At 37.8% G+C, this 21,802-nt stretch overlaps 1 long non-coding RNA gene and 1 pseudogene across 2 annotated transcripts in view; one reads left to right on the top strand and one right to left on the bottom strand.

The window, feature by feature from the left end:
- Positions 1–19,523, top strand: part of LOC309478286 — an 86,813-nt gene extending 67,290 nt beyond the window's left edge. The window contains exon 3 of the long non-coding RNA XR_014198923.1: positions 19,418–19,523. This is a non-coding gene — a long non-coding RNA (uncharacterized lncRNA). The remainder of the gene's footprint in view (positions 1–19,417) is intronic.
- LOC309477526 (calcium-responsive transcription factor-like) lies at positions 2,586–11,194 on the bottom strand (annotated as a pseudogene). Its single transcript, XR_014211677.1, has 11 exons — positions 10,297–11,194; positions 9,579–9,708; positions 9,257–9,368; positions 7,696–7,816; positions 7,211–7,278; positions 6,787–6,953; positions 4,961–5,304; positions 4,753–4,848; positions 4,451–4,563; positions 3,513–3,832; positions 2,586–3,409 (listed from the first exon to the last, which is right to left on the bottom strand). The product of XR_014211677.1 is annotated as a calcium-responsive transcription factor-like (transcript).
- Positions 19,524–21,802: the final 2,279 nt, after the last annotated feature.

Below are 21,802 nucleotides of genomic sequence, written 5' to 3'. Positions count from 1 at the left end.
TACCAGAAAGAAAGAAAGAAAGAAAGAAAGAAAGAAAGGGCAGAGATGTGGTTAGGAATGAAAAGTCAGTAGGCCTATGTAGTTTCTTCATTCACTGTGACCTATCCCTGCACTGGATGGCCAATTTCACATGTATTTTGTGTATTTTCAAAATACTAAATACTGTATTTGTATATAAATACATTATTTCACACAGTATTTTTTTTTTTTTTCACACAGTATTTGTATTTTAAATACATTTCCATGTATTTATGCCCATCTCTGTACATAGAGGAATAAATGAAGATGATAATGGTAATTGGAGAAGCATATAATACATGTAACATAGAGCTCGCGCTGCTCTAATTGACTTACTGCTGATATCAAGTATTGTTTACATTTAAATGATCCTAAACATTCTACGTCAGTCCAGTAGATTAAAAATCAACACAATTTTCTGAATCCTTGAAGTCTGAACGCACTTGCTGCAAGCTCTTCACAACTCTACAATTTGGTAAGTTTTAGAGATTTTTGGTACTTCTTGATTCATTATCATGGAGCAGCGTCGGTCACGGAGAACCAGGGCTCTTCCCGCACGCCTGAGGGGATTGGTGGAGGAGGGCGTCTCTTCCAGTCCGGACCCTTGTGAGCTTCCACAGCTGGCAGCTGTTAAGTTGGTCTGGTCAGATCACACTTACAGCTGCATCTCTGGCAAAGCTCGAAGACCCACGGGTTTGGAAGAACGCTACTTCAAGAACGCTGCTGTCCTTCCTGACATCCGTCCAGCAGTGTCAGTCTCTTCAGTGGCCGTGCGTCAGCAGGATGAGCCTATCTCCATCCACGGCTACAGCGTAGAGGCCTACCAGGACATCTACCGCTCTGTGGTGGAGCCCATGCTGAAGACGCCCAGTGGTCAGCAGCGTCCCTACAGCCTTAAACTTGGACGGAAGATCAAGCAGCGACTGTGGGAGGCACTCAACCGCCCATCACTGGAGGAGACGGAGCATCCTGATGGACGTGTCCGGATCACTGAGAGCTTCTCCACAACCAGCAGAAGCTTCGCTCCTCGAATCGACGTGGACATCAGTGAAGAGCCCCTGCCTGAGGATGAGGAACCCCGAAGAAAGAAGCCCAGACACTGAGTCATCACTGTCACATGGAGCCCGGCCCCGGAGTATCACACAGCGGGAACCGTATGTAAATACTGTATATAGAGCAAGTTTATAGTTTTATGAGTAACTTTAAGTTTTATTTTTTAGAGTTGTTTTGCACATTGTTGTGAAGTTGACAGGATGTTTTTGGTGATTGTCAGAGCATTGATATGCTTGTTCTAAGTGGTTGTTAGTGTTTTGCTACTCGGTTGTTGGGATGTTTTGGATGGTTTCTTGTGTGTTGACATGCGTTTGCCAAGGTATTTTGCGCGGTTGTTAGCGTGTTGCTTTGCGGTTGCTGGACTCTTCTGAGTGGTTTTTCATGCATTGCTATGTGGTTGTCAGGATGTTTAGAGTAGCCTAGTTGGTTGATATGCGGTTGCTTAGGTTAGGGAAGGTTAGGGTCCCTCACACGGTTTGCAGCTTGACGTGCTGTGAGGGCTTGTGTGCATCAGTGATGCTGAGAGCTACGCCACTGGTACTTCACAACTACTGCTAGGGTCACCCATAGTGGACAGGTCTCAGCTGAGATGCCAGACGAAGACAAACCACCTGATTCTGGACAGCAGAAGATTGACCTGATGTTCCTGGCAGAAGATCACTGTCTTGTTACAACGACAACAACATCAGCGGTCCCTGAATGGAAGAAAATTCATGATTCAAGAAAAACTGATTATTTGTGGAAGTCATCAATGGATCAATGGAAAATTCAGGATTCAAGAAAAACAGATTATTTGTGGAAGTCATCAATGGATCAATGGAAGCAACCGATCGAACAGAACAAGGTAAAACAGTTTAATATTAGCAAAGGCTGCATTCTTTCTTCAGCATTTTTGTAAAAGCATTCGGGCAATTAAATCAGAGGAATGCTAATATTATAATTTCTTACATTCTTGTATATGTATGATAATTATGAAATAATTCTCTTCTAAATTCAGGCACACGATCATGTAAACACAGGTAAGCAGAGAAAATGATAAAAATACAACAATTACTATTCACAGGTAAACTATCACAGTAATCTGAACTTCATAAACAGACACTGTTCTTCTTCTGCTGTTCTTCTGTTTTGTCCTTCAAAAAAAATTTCATCATGCCTTAAAATAGCTTGAATGTAACTCTACACCCTTGCCTCATTTAGTATTCCGGTTCTATAAATATGCAAACCAGCTCAGAGATCCACTCATTGACAATCACATGTTGATCTGATTGGTTACAAGGTAGTTTGTGACATCATAAACACCAGCGATTTTTTCACATGGTTTGTCTTAAAGCATATTAAAAACACCACATAGACATATAAATGTCAGGATGTACACTCGGATAACAAGGTTAGAAGGATTCAGAATAACTTTTAATGAAGCTTTCGTTGGACAGCAGGTAAATTCAGATGCATAAACAGATACTGTGAGAATAACATTGATGAATGATCGTCTTTTCTCTTGTAGATAACGGCAGGCTTGAATGTGGCATGAAACACAATCCGAGGAACACAGAGCATGGACACCAAAGAGAATGTGGGATCTCAGGACAAGTATCACAGGTAAGTATCACAAGGATGTACTGTGGAAACAGACTGGAACAGTTCGGGAACAATAGTCTGAAATGCACAGAGAGCAGGTTAGTGGGTCTTTCCTAGTTCAAGGTTCGACTGGAGCTGAGGTGTGTTCCTTTGTAGTGCTCAGTGATTGCTGGGATTGATGACAGGTGCAGGTGATTAGTATTGAGTGTGATCTTTGTGTTGTGGATGTGAATGAGCCTGACTGATTCCTGACAATAAACAACATTAAAAACTTGAATTTCACCACAGGGGGACTTTAAAAAGCTCCACCGCAAGGATCCATTAGGCTTCTATTCAAAGGGTAGAAATACCTGCAGAAATACTCATAAGATATTCTTATAAAAAGTTGTGAAATAGTTTTTTTTGTGTGAATAGAATGCAACAGAATCGCTTTAAATATTTAATTTTGATCTCATTCATACTTTTGAGAAATTGTTTTTTTCTCCTCCAGTCACCACTGTAATAAATTAAAATAGCAATAATAGGAAATGGAAACAAATAATAATACAAATCAATATTGCATGAGTTCATGTTATCATAATACTGTACTTGAAACACTGAATCAGTCCTCCATTGGTCAAAGAGCTCAATCGTCAATCGCTGTTGTCACAGAAATGGACATTTGTTTTCTTTTCTCGTTGTTGTATTTCTGCTGACACATCCATAGATTTCCCACTCTCCTATTTAACTGAAGTGTCGTCTGCTGAGGGAGTCAAAGCTGAACAATAAGAACAAACAACAGGTTTTTATGTTATTTTCATTATTCTAATTGGTTCAATTTAGATTTTTTTATTTTTATTTCTGTGTTGCCATGTACTTACCTATGCTTGCAGGGTCCACAATCTGCACTGGAATGGCCTGTCCGTCCTCCAACAAGATCTGTGTGATGCCACCTTCAGCTCTGGCATTAGTCACCGAGGTCACACTCACCGGCTGGCTCATGCCGAGCAGGGTCGGGGGGGGGGTCACACAGAGATATGCTTTCACCAGCACTGCCACTTGACTGGAGGAACTGGGACGGACTCAGCAGAACAGGCTGTGGAGGTGCAGGGCTGGACGGCTCTGGGGCTTCTGGTGGAGGTGGGGGTGTAGGTTGGGCAGTGTCTTCAACTGGACACAAGGCAGGCTGTATCTGGATGGCCTATCAGACAAGAGGAGAGCACTCTTAAAGGATAAGTTTGCCAACCAGCTTTGTCCCAGGCAACAGGGAACATTCTCACAAAGGCAAGTTTTTATTCCATTAATGTTAATAGAACATTTGTTCAAAGTTATATGTTTTTAAATAATGTTCTCAAAACTTTAGTACAAAAACAATGATCTTTTTTTCTGAAATATTTTAGTTGGATGTTTATCTATTTTTTTTTTTAAATGTTACAAATTGTTTCAGAGAACATTCAAAAGTAACCTTCACATAATGTTTGCAAAATTATAAAATTGAATGTTCCCTTAACGTTCGCATTAACCAACAAAAGTTTTTACAATGTTTAAAACTAGAGGTTTTGAAAGCCATGAAATAACGTTTTCATAAGTTTATGGGAACATTAACAAAAAGTTCAAAACAAAAATGTATAAAAAATTATTACATAATCAGGTTTTCAAGCATTTCATTTTAATGGGTTTTTTGTTTCTTCAATTATACCATCAGAACAGTTGATCACCCTGAAACTTTTTACATTTATTCAGAAATTAAAAAATTAATGCATTAATTTAATAAATGAATAGATCCATATAAAAAATGATAATTTCAGGACAGGGTCACCTGGAGATGTGCAAAGATCTTGGGCTGCAGTGAGGTGAGAGAGCTGAAGAGCTGCACAGCCTCTGGAGAAAGAGTGTCACTCTCTTCCAAGAGTTCGTCCTTCTGAGGGGACACTGTCAATATAACAGCAGTACACTAGATTCTGTGGCAGGGTAAACAATGCTTATACTTGGACTACAGGTATGTGCTTTCTTTTTGAGGCAGGACCTTTCCTCTACTCTCTAAATTGTATTGAATGATTCCAAGATTATTGTTTTAATAATGTATGTCGGATTTCAAACAATATCTCAACAGTATTTCACCATCCACAGTAGCTGGAGTCAGGGTCACAGTCTCTGGAAGCCGGTTATTAGCCTCTGCTTTCCACTGCAACAACAACAAAAACATACAAATAAATGCTTACTACAATGGTTGGCATATTTGTGCTCACCAATCTAATGCTTTACAAACATGTTTTCTGTATCTGAGGTAGCCAGTGGTCCCGCCGTCAGCTGAAGAGCTTTCTGAGACTCATGGATGTGGTTCTTGATGTCACGAGCGGGTGTAGTCGAGAGGGTAGGGACGCCCCATCCTCCATCGTGACATCCTGCATGGCTTCACTGTCCAGCTCCTCTGTCTCTTCTTCATCTTCATTTTGTTCTTCCTCTGCAAAGCAGATCTGCTCTGGAAGTGGAGGCAGGTTTGCAGTGTCCACGTCATGGTACAGGTGAGCTTTCTCTGTAGGGAGCTGGGTGTAATACCTGTCTTGGCTTTGTAGAGTATGTTTTGATTCGTTTCTTGCTCTGACCCTTTTTTAGGTTGAACGCCCTTCCTCCGTGGACCAAACTGGCATTCCATCACAATGGCTCTGCTCCCTTAAAACCATATTAAAGATCAAGATAAAATGACTTTGTGTGCATATTGTAAAACCATTACATTATCTGCAACAACAGCATTCAATCAAGGCTTAAGAACAAGGCATGCCCAGCCTTGACATGCAACTTGCTATTGCAAGCATTCTCGTTCTAGAAACAATTTGATTGAACAAAAATCTGGACAAATTAGTATGGAAGCTTGTTTACGCCATAGAATAAAAAAGGGTAATTGTGACTAGGGTAATTATCTTACAATTCTGACTTTTTTTCATGCAATTGCGAATTTACATCTCGCAATTCTGACTTTTTTTCTCAGAACTGTGTGATATAAACTCGCATTTGTGAAATATAATGTCAGAAATGTCAAATAAAAGTTAAAAAATATATAAAAGTCAGACTTTTCTCAGAATTGCAAGTTTATAACTGTGAGATAAAAAGTTGCAATTATCTCTTAAATTGTTTTATTCTATAATGATTTGGTCTGTTTCCCCCCAAAAAAGATCAACACTGTAAATTTAAAATTCACATACAATGCTTTTTAAATGTTTGGGGTTGGTAAGATTTTTTGCTCACAAAATTAGCAAATGAAACTTTAGTAAAAACAGTAACATTGTGAAATATTATTACAATTCAAAATAAATGAAAGCTTAAGTTCTGCCAGGAAGACTCAATCAGCGCGTCATGTATTACCTCACTTCTAACCAATCATGTGCTAACACTCGCAGTATAAAAGATTGGTACTTACATTTGTCTGAGTTCGCAGATGCTGACGCTGCCAATTACCTCCATCCTCCCCAACCACCACCAAGATGGTACCTTCCCCTTCATCCTCCCCAACCACCACCAAGATGGTACCTTCCCCTTCATCCTCCCCAACCACCACCAAGATGGTACCTTCCCCTTCATCCTCCCCAACCACCACCAAGATGGTCCCTTCCTTTACCTCCAGGGGGTCGGCTGCGCCCCTGCCTTCGTCTTCAGGCAGGATATGCAGCTTCCGCTACCCTCGCATTGCGCGCTAAGGACGGGGCCTACGCCAAAGAACTTTATAAATGTATGCTTGCTGGGCTGTTAATAAACATGCACTTGTTATATCAATTTATCTCCCGAGTCTTTCTGGTAGAACTGTCTTCTGTTCAAATATGTTTAAATTGAATTGAAATGTTGCTGCTTAATCTTTATGAATGCCTTCACTGTCATTTTATATTTATTTAAAGCATCCAACTGAATAAAAGTATTTCTTTCTTTCAAACAAATCGTATCTGTTAAAGTTTCATTTGCTAATTTTGTGAGCCAATATACCACTAGCATTATTCAGAAGTCCCCAAATTTACAGACATCGATTAAAATTCCAATTTTGAATTATAGTCAAAACTCATTAAAATAACATATAGACTATGACTAAACAGCTTTAAGACTTAAATAAGAGTATCTCACATGAAGTCGTACCACAGATCCCACAAGCAAAAAGGGCCATATTACCTGCATTAACAAAGGGAATGCCATCGTAGGGCACATACTGTGATTTCCACATGAGTCTGGTGGCAGGTTTAGCCGGTGAGGGTGATTGGCGGGTGCTTGTGTAGAAGCAGAACGGCCTCAAGCTCTGCCTCTGTGTTACAGTAACCACGGTACGATTCTCCGATCTTCTGTTCCTCATGAAACAATCACACAGAAAAAAGATTCGCCAAGCCACATTAGCTTGACATCATCAGATTGTGTTGCTGTAAATGGATCTGTTTGACAGAGGGCTCTACGCACAATAGAAAAAGTACAATGCATTTAGGCTATTTCCATGCATATTACACTACTTTTTTAAAGTTATTATTGAAATTTTTGTAAGTGAAAGTTTTGTAAAAAACAAAACAAAAAACCCCTCAATTTATCCATTTTCTACTGGACAAACCTCACACGAGCCCAGTTTGGTGCCCCTGGTGGTAATGGCTTCACTGGGGCTCAAATACATCAGGAGAACTGAAAGAAATGAGAAGACATTTCAGTAAAACTGTCCATAATTTAAGGTACACTTAAACTCCAGGAATGGGGCATGGCCTGAAGCAGTTATCTTGTTGTTCAAGCAAGGGATAAATTGAGCCAGAACAGGAGTTTAATTGGGTAGTTTGCTTGTCAACCCATTCCATATGCATATGAATGCTTTTTACCAATCCAGTAGATATTTTCCAGCTCCATATTTGCGCAAGACTTGTAAAATCTGTGTTCAAATAAGTGATTTTCAACATTTAAAACAAATCGGCTGTAAAAAAAAAAAAAGCATGTAGTTTATAATAAAAAAATGGTAATAAAAAGAAACAAACACAATAGGAAAGTTCATCTTTCAGATTAGATACAGAATGTGACAGATATAATGATGTGCAAACAAGGTTTACTGACCATTTTTTCGAAATTGTAATACCAGTGACATTCTGAGCCGCTAGTGCAGATAAACTATGGGTGCCATCATTGTCTTTTGTGGATGTGATGATTGACTGCTGTCTTTTCTCCACAAAGATTCCTATTTAACAGAACAGAAAGAAATGGCAGAACCGGACAGCAACCAATTTTCTTCATTATTCTTTTCATTTTCTGTTTATTTTATTAGTTCTATTGAATTTCTTCATTATTAGATGTTAACTACTCTATTATATATGCGCACACACACACACACACACACACACTCACCAGCCACTTTATTAGAGGACATTTGAGTGTAGTGAACTGATGATCTGAGTTGATTTGAGCTTTGTGACATTGTGCATTATCCTGCTGGAAGTATCCATCAGAAGATGGGTGCACTGTGGGCATAAAGGGATGGACATAGTCAGCAACAATACTCAGGTAGGCTGTGGCATTTAAACAACGCTCACTTGGTACTAAGGGACCCAAAGTGTGCTAAGAAAATACCCTCACACCATTACATGCATTCAGAGATGCTCTTCTGCAGACCTTGGTTGTAACGAGTGGTATTTAAGTTGCTGTTGCCTTTCTTTCAGCTTGAACCAGTCTGGTCATTCTCCTCTGACCTCTGGCATTTTCACCCATAGAACTGCTCTATGCTGCTCACTGGATATACTGGATATTCTTACTTTTTCTGACCATTCTCTGTAAACCCTACAGATGGTTGTGTGTGAAAATCCCAGTAGATCAGTAGTTTCTGAATTACTCAGACCAGCCCGTCCGGCACCAACAACCACACCGCGTTCAAAGTTCCTTAAATCACCTTTCTTCTCCATTCTGAGGCTCATTTTGAACTTCACCAGATCGTGACCATGTCTACATGCCTAAATTCATTGAGTTGCTAGAGTTAGATATTTGTGTTAAAGGGATACTTCACCGATTAGCATTAAGCTTTGTATCAGTAGAAACCCGGTAGTATTATCGAAAGGCCGTGCTTCCCTCCCTCATGTCCCCCTGAGACGAGAGATTTCTGTATTGTGTGTCTGGAAAAAAAACTCAGATGACGCAAAAATCGTAATCTTAATTTTGCGTCATCTGAGACTTTTTTGGCCAGAGCTAGATCCGCATGTTTTCAACCCGCCCATAGCGGGATCTCACGATAAAACGGCGTCTTTTCAGTTTCGAGTCAACTAGTAGCCTAATTGTATCATTTCTTCCGATACTGCCCTTTGTAACCGGTAGGCGTGGTTTGGGAGTGGCCTCGTAGGGCAGCGAAGCAAGTGCATTCTGGGAGTTGTTGTCTTTCATCCACATGAGTCAAAAATAAATTTTCTGGCTTTTCTTTCTCAAGAAGACACAAACTTCTAAAATAATTTCACATTTCTACTACATAAATGATCCAATTTAAATACACATTCATCTTTCCAGCGGTGAAATATCCCTTTAACAAGAAGTTGAACAGGTGTACCTAATAAAAGTGTCCAGTGAGTGTGTGTGTGTATAATTAGAAAAGCAATACTCAGTAATATATTTAATAATAAAAAACATAATTCATTACCAGATGAGTTTGCTACTTTCAACAGCTGACCGTGAGGTAGTAACATCTGAGGTCCCCCTATAGACACAGATGGGACACCGTACAACTGTCCATTCTCCCCTTTCACGATCACCTGAAAAAATGCATCTGTCTTTGAGGTGGGGAAAAACTGTCATAAATATATCGTTCAAAATGACTTAATGGGTGGAATACATAAGGTCAAGCTCATATAACATTTTGGTATATCTGGTGACTGAGTCAAGTACATGGGTAATACACATGTCTTCTAGTGTGAGTAATAGCCTGTAGTTTATGGTGATGGATCATAGTGCAATGTCCTTACCACACGCTCATACTGAATAGGATGTCCGTTTTGATCAAGTATAACTAAGTTGTCCACTTGTCCCGAATGAATGAATGACGGAAGCACTTGTGCATCTGCATTTTCTTTAGATTTTGAGTTTTTGCGGTTGCTGATACATCACAATACAAAAATAATAAATCGTTTGATCACAAAACATTGACAGCTGATATTTTACAATTATTCTTTGCAGTTCAGATTTATTTATTTATTGCTATTTAGTATTTAATGATGCAAGCATTTTGGTAAAAGTGTAAAAAAAACAAAAGTGTCTAAAAAGCCCCAGTCGTATTTCACCAAAAACCATAGAAATTATACTTTGTATTCAGTAAAATTTATGAGATTCTTATACTCATTACTTTAATGCCAAAAAGTGATTGTTTAAATTGTATTATCACAGTATTTATCACAGTAATATCTGTTGCACTTTTAATAATAAAAATAAACAGTTTGATAATATATACAAAAAAACTCTGTCACAGTAAAGAGAATAATCAGTTAAAAATGTAAAAGAATACAAAATTATTCATGGAAAATATAATACATTTTTATGACATACGATTAGGGCTTTTGTGAGATTCACCCAACTCATTTGTTTGTTTGTGTGTGGCCATTAAACATAGTATTTTAGTGAAGAGTGAGTTATACAAGGATTATTCAGTACTGTACAGTATTTCTACTAGTCTACATTTCTCCTTACCAGTCCAGCTCGTGTGTGTGCAGACTGTAGATCCTCTCTCTCTTCAGACTGAAGAACATCTGTCACATCTCTCTCTTCCTCCTCCATTTATTCTATCAGACACACACAGCAGTCTAAATCAAGAGCCCAAGCCAGAGATACACTACAATTATGCATGAATTGAGATGTTTTACTATTGGAGTAATATTCTTGATGGGTGTCAAACTGAACCCTTTAGTAGTTGGAGAGAGAAAGATGCACACTGCTAGCCACATTTCACGCATACGCTATTTATTTTGTGTGTAAGGTGGCCGTCTCTTTAGATTCATAAATAAAGAGTTTTGAGTAAATGATGACATAATTTTCGGTAGCACTTTATGTTACAGTAATGTTCCCCATGCACATACTATGCAGCCTACTAGAATTGAAAACGAGTCTACTCAACCTCGTCTTCGTCCGGTAGAGAAGATAACGTTAGAGAATGTGATTTCATGTTGAATCGTCGCTCTGTTGAGAATATTTAGTGTGTTCACCGTGAACATACTCTGAGTTGACTAATTATTCCCACACACTTTTTTTTAAACCAGCATGCCTCGATTAAGCAAGGTTTGGTTTAATCTTCCGAGAGTGCAGGCCTTCAGGGTTTGTTTGACGGTAAGATAAACTTGCTTTCTGAATTGATAGGTGAATAACATGTAGAAGCACCTAACCCTAGTTGTAAGCTTACACTTCACATAAAATAAACTTGTCCCTCAACCCTGATTGGTTGATGGGAATGTTGATCCAGGAACATGTTGCACTTGGTGAAATCAGTCACAGAAGGAAGGAGTTGTAGAAGTTGAGAGAGCCACTGGCATTGAGTGAGCAGCGCCCTCTACTGTCTGTCTTTTTAACAACATGACAGATTTGTTCAGGTGTATTCTCATAGTTTATATGAAGAGTTCAGATGCAAAAGCCTCTAAATGCCATCTGAAATTTTCTTATAGAATGATAATTTTTATCAAGCTTGTGTATTTAAGTTCAGTAATTTCACTTAAATGACAATTAATAGGTAATCTTCATTGCCATTTAAGTGAAATTATTGAATTTAAATATACGAGCTTGATAAAAATGATCATTCTATAAGAAAATTTCAGATGGCATTTAGAGGCTTTTGCATCTGAACTCTTCATATGTAGTTCAATTAGGCAATTGACAGTAGAATAAAAGTATATTGGTGTGAAAGATCACAGCACAGACCTTGAGTTACACAACAGCTAGTGGATTAAAAAGACAAGCAGGACATTTAATTATGAATAGCAGTGTGAAAAATCAAAAGACCCAAAATATCTGTTAGTGAAAGACAATGGGCAAACAATCAAAATCCAGATTAGTCTTCATGAGGTAATAAACATATTATTATTATTACAAGAATTAAAAAAAATAAAAAAATCATTTAACTTAACATCATGATTGAGTGGCAGATGATGATGAAGATGATGACAATTTTCTTCATGCAGCGCCACATATACAAACACATACTGTACTTACACACATACCTATTCTATTTGCTTTAAAAGCTTTCAGTGCTTAGAGCTAGATGTGGAATACTCATTTTTTCTGTAAAAAATATAGAATAAAATCAGCCTTTTTATCAGATTATGTGAAGGAATATTCAACAGATTAATGGATTATCGTTAGTTGCAGCCCTAGATATTATGAATTATTATATTATTTAACTAGCCAACAATGATATTAGTGGATGCAGACAATACATATCTATTGATTTGCAAGTTAGCAAACATAACACAGTAAACAAAGAATATACACAGGTTGAGAACCGAATTAATTTTATAATTTGAGCAGATATTTTGTTTTATTTGGTCAGCTATACTGGACATTTACCAGGCTAGAAAAAGAACAAAAAATGGATGAAAAATAAAACAAATAAAAATGTAAAAAAAAAAAAAAAACGATGTGTATGTGTATCTGAATATTCATACTCCAACAGGATTTAATCAGACTCCAAACAGATTTATTTAGTAGATTCACAACCAACCAAATGCTTCTTCACAGGCCGGCCGCACTCCAATAAAAGCGGCTTGTGCTCTAGTCTGTGGAGGCAGGAGAAGCCACCAGAGCAGTCGAGCACTGAACAAAATAAGACACTTTAGTGAACAAAAGAAATGAGTCAATGCAAGAATGCTATGTTCACTTTAAAGATGAATTTCAACACACAGATTCATTCATGAACCCAGTGCTGGCCTTAACAAACACCACTACATACACACAAAGATGAGTGATATACAGTATATATACATACATGTATACATACACAGGGATGGGCAGTATTTCAGATACATGTATTTAAAATACGTATTTGAAATAAAAAATACTATTTTGTATTTTGAAGCCTTTGGAAAAAATCTAATGTAATTTGTATTTAAATACATTTAAGATGAGTATTTTTGTATTTTCAAAATACATAAAATACTTTTTGCCAGTCAACCTCTTTATCAGGATACTGAGTTTGTGCATCAACTAGTTCAGACATTTACTAGCTCAACATTGGATCAGGGATTTTTTCTTTTCTTTGTTTTTTATATAAGGTGAGAATGTCATGATCAAGTCTACTGTTGATTAAAGTTAAAATAGTGCATTATTCACTTCAGTTAACATGAAAGAGAAAAAGAAAGAATAGTTGATTTTTATCAACTAGCTTGTCAAATGTGTTTGAAGCATTACTGCATGTTAGGGCTGGGTGATATGACACTACATATCATAGCGATGATATAAAGTCTGAATCGATGGAACTTTTTCTATCTATTTGTGGGGTAAGCAAATATCCGTGCAGCTTTTAGTGGGCAGGAATTATTGGAACGTTGGAGTGGAAAAAGAAGCACTGATGAATGATACTCCACAAAAATCTTCAGCTTTTAGTTTTATTGTACATAAAAAAAATAAAAAAATAAAAAGTAATAGACTACATTGTAACCACAAATAAGTATATAAATGGCTGCTATTTTGCATACATTTATTTGTAATTACCAGAAAGAAAGAAAGAAAGAAAGAAAGAAAGAAAGAAAGAAAGAAAGGGCAGAGATGTGGTTAGGAATGAAAAGTCAGTAGGCCTATGTAGTTTCTTCATTCACTGTGACCTATCCCTGCACTGGATGGCCAATTTCACATGTATTTTGTGTATTTTCAAAATACTAAATACTGTATTTGTATATAAATACATTATTTCACACAGTATTTGTATTTGTATTTTAAATGCATTTCCATGTATTTATGCCCATCTCTGTACATAGAGGAATAAATGAAGATGATAATGGTAATTGGAGAAGCATATAATACATGTAACATAGAGCTCGTGCTGCTCTAATTCATACTTTGCAGTCACGTGACTACCATGGATACCTGGCGGGCAACAAACGGGTATTTTCAACGTAGAGTCCTATAGTTCCAGGTCTTTCTAGTAGCTATCAAGTCTGTTAGCGAGCTAGCTGCATAACTATGGACTAGGATTAACTCCAAGGTAAATTGTGTAAAGCAGACAAGGTTTTTTAAGATAATCGAGCAGTAATAATTCCTCCGTAAATAATCCTCTACTGTTGGGTCATCTCTGGTTCTCATTGAAAACCATAGATATCACAAACCTCAAAACAACCTATCACACACTTTTGTTGTTGTTAGCAAAAGACGACAGCTGTTACTGTGCGTTCACACCGCCACCGGCGAGAGCGTCAAAGTGCCCAGAAGTCATTCATTTTTCATTTCTCGCCGGCGGCGGTGTGAACGTACAGTTAGCTTATCTCTAGCTTATCTCAGTTAGCTTATCTCATCTGCGGTTAGTGCATCCAATCGCACAACAACTATCTGGCATGTCGTTTACACCTCAAAACACCAACTTTTGTATAGTAAAACTGGCGACGTCCTGGCAAGATCCTTGATTAGTTTACTGGGTTTCGTTGGAGAACGACGTTCTTGCCCGCCAGCCAGTACTTGTGACGTCACGTGCAAAGTATGAATTGACTTATGCTGATATCAAGTGTTGTTTACATTTAAATGATCCTAAACATTCTACGTCAGTCCAGTAGATTAAAAATCAACACAATTGTTTCTGAATCCTTGAAGTCTGAACGCACTTGTTGCAAGCTCTTCACAACTCTACAATTTGGTAAGTCTTAGTGATTTGTAGAACTTCTTGATTCATTATCATGGAGCAGCGTCGGTCACGGAGAACCTGGGCTCCTCCCGCACGCCTGAGGGTATTGGTGGAGGAGGGCGTCTCTTCCAGTCCGGACCCTTGTGAGCTTCCACAGCTGGCAGCTGTTAAGTTGGTCTGGTCAGATCACACTTACAGCTGCATCTCTGGCAAAGCTCGAAGACCCACGGGTTTGGAAGAACGCTAATTGAAGAACGCTGCTGTCCTTCCTGACATCCGTCCAGCAGTGTCAGTCTCTTCAGTGGCCGTGCGTCAGCAGGATGAGCCTATCTCCATCCACGGCTACAGCGTAGAGGCCTACCAGGACATCTACCGCTCTGTGGTGGAGCCCATGCTGAAGACGCCCAGTGGTCAGCAGCGTCCCTACAGCCTTAAACTTGGACGGAAGATCAAGCAGCGACTGTGGGAGGCACTCAACCGCCCATCACTGGAGGAGACGGAGCATCCTGATGGACGTGTCCGGATCACTGAGAGCTTCTCCACAACCAGCAGAAGCTTCGCTCCTCGAATCGACGTGAACATCAGTGAAGAGCCCCTGCCTGAGGATGAGGAACCCCGAAGAAAGAAGCCCAGACACTGAGTCATCACTGTCACATGGAGCCCGGAGTATCACACAGCGGAACCTGTATGTAAATACTGTATATTAGTTACAGAGCAAGTTTATAGTTTTATGAGTAAGTTTTATCATTTATTTATAATTTATGATTGTCAAAGCATTGATATGCTCATAGGCAGGGCCGGCTCTGTAAATCTGGGGGCCCTAAGCAGGATAATTTTGGGGCCCTGTCTTGCAGTGAATAATGGAGTATTGCCACCGCAAACCAGCAACTGTATACAATCTAACCCTTACACATTTCATCTGTACGTCTTTTAACATGATTGCCCACAATTATTTTACTGCTTATTAAAGTAAAAGTAAAGATTACAGATTTGCCAAATTTCTACATCTTACTTTATTACCGTCTGAATGCTTTGTAAATTTTAAAACAGCACTAACTGTTTCTGTCCTCTAAGCGGCTTAAAATCTTAAGTATTAAAAAATCTTCAATAAAGTTGTTGAATAATATACTACAGGTGTTGCTGGAGTCTCGATCTTTGAACTTCTTTTCCCTTTTCCACACTTAAAATGTGGATTTCGTTGGAGTGCCTCTAATGGGATAATGTCCACTTTAACGCACCCTCTGAGGTTGCCGAGAAACAGCGCCGTGAATTGTGCAGAAAATGCAATAGGCGGCTCTTTGTGCATTGTGTAATGTGCCAAGTCCAAAAATTCATATAAAAATAAAAAGTGCTTAGAGTTTGTATAGCATTTTATGAGATGACATCAGACAGTACAGTTAGCCTATAAGATACCACAAATTATAGTATTTACAAATATCATATATGCATTTAAGCAAAATTAATGTGCATGTTAAAGCAATGATAAAATTATAATTTTGTATAATCATCCATGTTTGATGTCCTGGAGTCCTTCCAGGGGTAGGTTTCATCTATTCAAAGGTGCTGGGTCATATGAGGCCGGATCCAAGCTGGAGCATAATCTTTAGTTACCCCGTGAAATTGAAATCTGTATTTTATTTTATTTTATATTATATACAATTGATTTATAAATGCATTCAAGTGATGTTATTTGCAATAATTAAAAAATTATATAGGTCTAATTATATTTTTACAGTCATTTTGTGTTATAATATTTACATTTAGTCATTTAGCAGACGCTTTTGTCCAAAGCAACTTACAAATTGGGACTAAATTAAGCAAGTCATCGTGAAGAGGCAAAAACAACGCAAGAAGTGCTCAAAATACGAAGTTCAGGCATTATTCAGAGTAGCATAAGCCCGATAAGCGAGAATTTACAGGAAAAGATTTTTATTTTATTTTTTTATGAGGTTAAGTGCTCACGGAAGAGAATTATTACGTGAGATATTATTATAATTATTTGTTATTTACCTTTCAAAATAGTTTATTATTCTTTTCTGAAAATATAAACAATACAAACAGAGTTTCTACAAAGTGTGAATAAGTGAAAAACCACATGGTCCCTAATTGAGCAGATGACGTACAATAATTAAAGAATACTGTGTAGCCTAATTATATGTATGTGCCTTATATTTTTACAGTCCATTTTCGCTAATATATCAGTGTTATTTGCATTTCTTTTTTAAATTATCATTGTTTTATTCTGAAAATAGACACAAAAGTAACACAATCCCTTTAAAAACGTGAAAAAGAGAAAAGCCGCACGGTCCCTAATGCTGGGTACACACCAAAAGATAATCGGGCTGATTTTGGGCCGATTTCCCCCCTTCCGACAATCCTAGCTATGTCCCGATTATCTTGATGGTTCAACAGATTATTTTATCAGATTTTCCCTTGGTGTGAGGTGTGTTAAGAGTGTCCGAACCTGCTCGGAAGAACGTCGGAGCCGCCCCGATCGCGAATCGTAAGGACAAGCCCGAGGACAAACGCTCTGGAGATTATCACGTGAAACAAAACAATATCCAATCAGAAAGCGAGATGATGGAGGACACGGTCATTCTCACACACACACACACACACACACACACACACTGGAAGCTGAGTGTTAAGGGTTCAGTGAGGGATTAAATAACTTTTTCTAAAGAGACAATAAATCCAATAAAGAATAAAATAAAGACAATAAAGAATGAATATATTTCTGTATAAAAGGTTATATATATAATGGTGGGTACAATGGTTTTTTTTTTACGTGAATTTTCTGTGAAAATCATTCCAAACACTATCATCGCAATTTCTTCCTGCATATCATCCGCCATGCTTATTCTGAAGTCTCGCGAGATTTTGCGAGATTTCCTGTGTTCACAGTCGAGACTCTGGTTGAAAATCTGTTCGCACTATAGGAGCAAAACGCTTAAATCTAGGATTTTTTGTCCTCATGTTTGTGGTCTATCACATTTTGAAAATCTTATAAGATGTAAAAAAATATTTTGGTGTGTAACGTTACCCAGCATAATTTGAGCGTCCTTTGCAGAAGCCAGCAAACGCGGGAGTTCGCGTCATTTAAGGTGGAACGGATAGCGTCAATTAAGAAGCTGCGAATAAGTTGGATTCAGCCTCGTCACTAATTCAACTATTTTTATTGTAATAAGTGTCTATTGAGAAAAAGATTTTTTTTTCCCAAAACTAACGTTAGTGTAAGCAATGTTGATTCAGCATAATTGACGGACAGCTAGCTAACGTCAGCTGCACCAAGTTCCAGCTACCGACTTTTTTCATTAGTTACTCTAGTCTCTCTATTAATGACTAAACATCAACTTGCAAATTAAGTAAGATAAAATAATAATAACTAACAGTTATATTAAGGACGTGTCTATTAATATTAGGCCTGAGTCGCCTGAAGCGACGTTACCAAGCCTTAAAGGGGTGGTTGAGTGTGATTTCACTTTTCTAACTTTAGTTAGTGTGTAATGTTGCTGTTTGAGCATAAACAACATCTGCAAAGTTACAACGCTCAAAGTTCAAAGCAAAGGGAGATATTTACTTTTAAAGAAAAGGACTACAACAAACGGCTGGTTGGGACTACACGACATTCCTCTCGGGTTAGTGACATCACTAACCCTGGAATTTACATAAACCCCGCCCCCGGGAACACACAGTCCATGTTGAGAAGAGGAAAAGTTGTTGTATAAGAGTACATTTGTGAGTCAGCTCAAACTTTAGCATCCATCTTTTCACATGCAATAGAAAGTCACTCTGTGTGCATCTCACAACAGTTCATAAATGAGCAATTTATAGATTTATTATGGCAGAATATCCTAATTGAAGATGGTTAACTCCACATCAGCAGCATAAATTCATCAACTAACCATTCAGAGACGTCCTGTTGCATTCTACATGTTGTCACTTCTTCTTGAGTCTCTCCATCCTTATCTGACTCCGTTTAACATTAAAGGCAGAACAGTTTCTGTCATTTTAGTGTGTCTAGACTGCGTGAGGTAACAGCATCTGCTAACAGACACGAGCTCTTGAAACCCCGCCCTCTGCAGCAGCTCATTTGCATTTAAAGGGCCAGGCACAAAACGGTGCGTTTTTGCAAACCCTCAAAAAGTGACAACTTTAACTTGCTATATAAAAATATCTGTGGGGTATTTTGCACTAAAACTTCACACACACACTCTGGGGACATCATAGATATATTTTACATCTTGTGAAAAGGGCATTATACCACCCCTTTAACTTAAATTACGTTATTAAAAATTAACTTACATTGCACTTGTCTCTTCTCATCGTCATCCTTCTTATTTTTCCCTTTTTCTGCACCCGATGGATAGACTCGTTTCATTTTTGCGGTCAAATGATCAAAGTCCAGGGAAGACAACGATTTTACACGGTTGGTTGACTGTTAAACCGCTGCGACACAAGTGTTAAACCAGATTCTGTGACCGTCATAATATGTAACCGTAGTGGGCGCGGTTGACGTCACTGTGCTGCGTGATCTACGCAAACAGCGTAACTTCTGATATAAGCCAAAGGTGAGGTATTTATTTACGACACGTTTGTTTAGAAATGCTGGTTATTTACACCATAAATGATTATTTGCTTGCCCAGATTGAGCTCAATGTGTGTTTTTTTCAGAGTAGCCTACTACGTGTGTTTCCGTGTTGTTCATTTAACATTCACGCGAGAACGACCCTGACGTCCGTGCACGTTTTTGAAAAGTTTTTTTTTCTCCGTTTGTTTTGCTATTCAGAATAATATGTTATAATTGGATATTATTTTATAGGATATATGTTTAATTTGCAGACTAGTAGTTAATGAGTATGGCGGTGAGGGAGGGTACTACAATACAAGATTATTTTTTATTTTATTTTTTTTGTTGTTGTAAATTATTACATTAATGCACAGAATGATTACAATAATTTCACTCAAAATGGCTGTAACAAAACTGTTTTAAAGGTTACCCTCCTCTATTTCACCCATAATGAAAGTGAAATCCTCCAAATTCTGTCTGATGATGTCTGAACCCTTCAGCTTCTTACAGTAGAAATAATTTTGGGCTGACATGAACAGAAACAGATATACAGTATAGGGTCACCAAATCTGATAAGGCTATTTTAAAGGTCACCGAATTCTGTTACCCTCCTCTATTTCACCCATAATGAATGTGATGTTATTTACTTGCAACTTATTTTTTCTTTTGGACAGGCAGTGTTTTATGGTTTAAATAAAACCATTTGCAATAGTTTATGAAATGTTTTAATATTTCAAAATTATTTCAAACATTACAACTATTTACAAATATGATGAGCAAAGGGAGGGAAAGCAAATATTTAGAAATGATTTCATATATTAAAACTATTTACAAACAGAAAAAGCGAGGGGAGGGAAAACTTAAAGTTGGCATGCTGCACAGCAGTAGAAATTCTTGGGGTCGGGCTCTCCAACACATTGCACGTGGAACCACCGGGCACACATATCACACTGGATCTGTATCAACAAAGATAATAATGATCATTTTCAGGGTGAATATGAGTTACATATACCCGTGATGCATATATTTCCTACTCTAGCAAAGACAGGCCAGGCCCAGAATGATCAGAGCCCTATGATGGATTTCTTTATTTAAAAAATAGCTTCTTCCTCTTTTTTTTTTACCCAAGGTGTTGTCTTTCCTTTCTCCTCCACATTCTTCTCCCCACAATGGTGACACAAGTCGGTAAGGTCATCTGGTTACCATTGAAAAGAAATGTAACTTATCAATAAATGTAAAAATGTGTTAATCGTTTAAATAACATATTGTATGTAAGGGATAATCCACTGCTAGCTACATGACAGAGGCAAAGAGGCTCAGAGGAGTGCATTCAGATTGTTTAATGCACAGCTCACTTTGGATTTTCCTGCTTATACCATGGTCATTTGCCAGCACAAGTTACAGTAAAAGCTGTCATTGATGTTTTGATTATGTTTTATTTTGTTTTAGTTCAGTGCCTGTCTTTTGATCCAGTTTTCCCATTGTGTCTGATTAGTTATCCCATTCACCTGTTGTCTCAATTACCTCATTATCTCCTGTGTATTTATACTACTTGTTCTGTTCTGTTCAGTTCTTTGTCTTGAATTTTCACACATTTTTGTACTGAGAGTTCTTGAATTAAAGACTTACAAGTGATATTTTGTGCACTTCGATTGTGCAGCCGCTCACATTGACCATGGTATAAGATTAATTATTAATCAAAAGTACATAATTAAAAAAACGTACCACTCTCATTCAGCAGTGTCATGGCTATCTGATTCCTGTATTCTTTTACTGCTGAGGTCTTGTTCGAAAACGTCAGAGGCTCCTCTGCCAGAATGTTCTCTGCATACTAATATGACACATGCTTAGAACTGATTTGTTAGTGCATAGTAAATAAATACATAGGTACTATATAAACCAGCAAACTATTGTTTTAAAATACTTTACTGCTATAATGAAGTAGACACCAGTATAATAAAGTGGACACAGAATGACAAAAACAAACTTACTTTCAGAACAAATACACCACATGAAGTGCCGTCCATTTGTTGACTGTGTGGAGCTGTGTTGGCTGTCCACCTGGAAACATTGCAGCCTCGTTTTCTGACGAAGGCCCTGAAAAGGCAAGACAAAGGTAAAATTATGTCAACATATTTACACATATTTTAGTTTTGTAATTAAAAGGGAACAACTTGCATATATGGACACAACAATCACCTTGTGGACTCCAAACACTGTTTGACTTTGAATGAACCATTGCCCAGGGGATCCAACACAAGGCTCCTTTTTTCAGCCGGAAAGATTGCCTGTAGATTATTATATTACAATATATTATTGTATAGTATCATTATAGTCATGTTTTACAGCTATTGGTAATATTGTAGCTCTCAACAAATGTCAGCAATGCACAGAGCAAGGTGCTTGGTCTTACCGCCAATATCCAGTGACCAGGCTCCCAAAATTACACTGTACTTTATTGGATCACACTAAAACAGATAATAATTATTTATAAAATCAGTTAATAAAATCTATTAAATTACAATCCACTAAAAAAAGCCCTACAAAAAACATTGTCCTGCATACCTTCAGTCTTGAGTTTTTTCCCTCCCATATGTGTGTCATTTCAAACGAATCAATGTGAAGAGCCTTTTTGTCTCTTATTTGGTTATTTATTTTTACTGTGTGGGCTCTGTATGCATTGATGACCTGTGAGACAGATAAATGAGTAAGAGTATGTAGCATTACCTTGGATAAATTATATACAATCCAAGTAGAAAAGTCAGTCATTCAATTAAGCTCACCTCACTATCAAGCTCTCCATTGGGGGC

This window comes from Leuciscus leuciscus (genome assembly GCF_965113295.1).
Source record: "Leuciscus leuciscus genome assembly, chromosome: 16".
In the NCBI taxonomy this organism is placed as follows: domain Eukaryota; kingdom Metazoa; phylum Chordata; class Actinopteri; order Cypriniformes; family Leuciscidae; genus Leuciscus; species Leuciscus leuciscus.
Note: the sequence above shows the minus strand (reverse complement) of the source record. Positions and strands in the feature narration are given on the sequence as shown.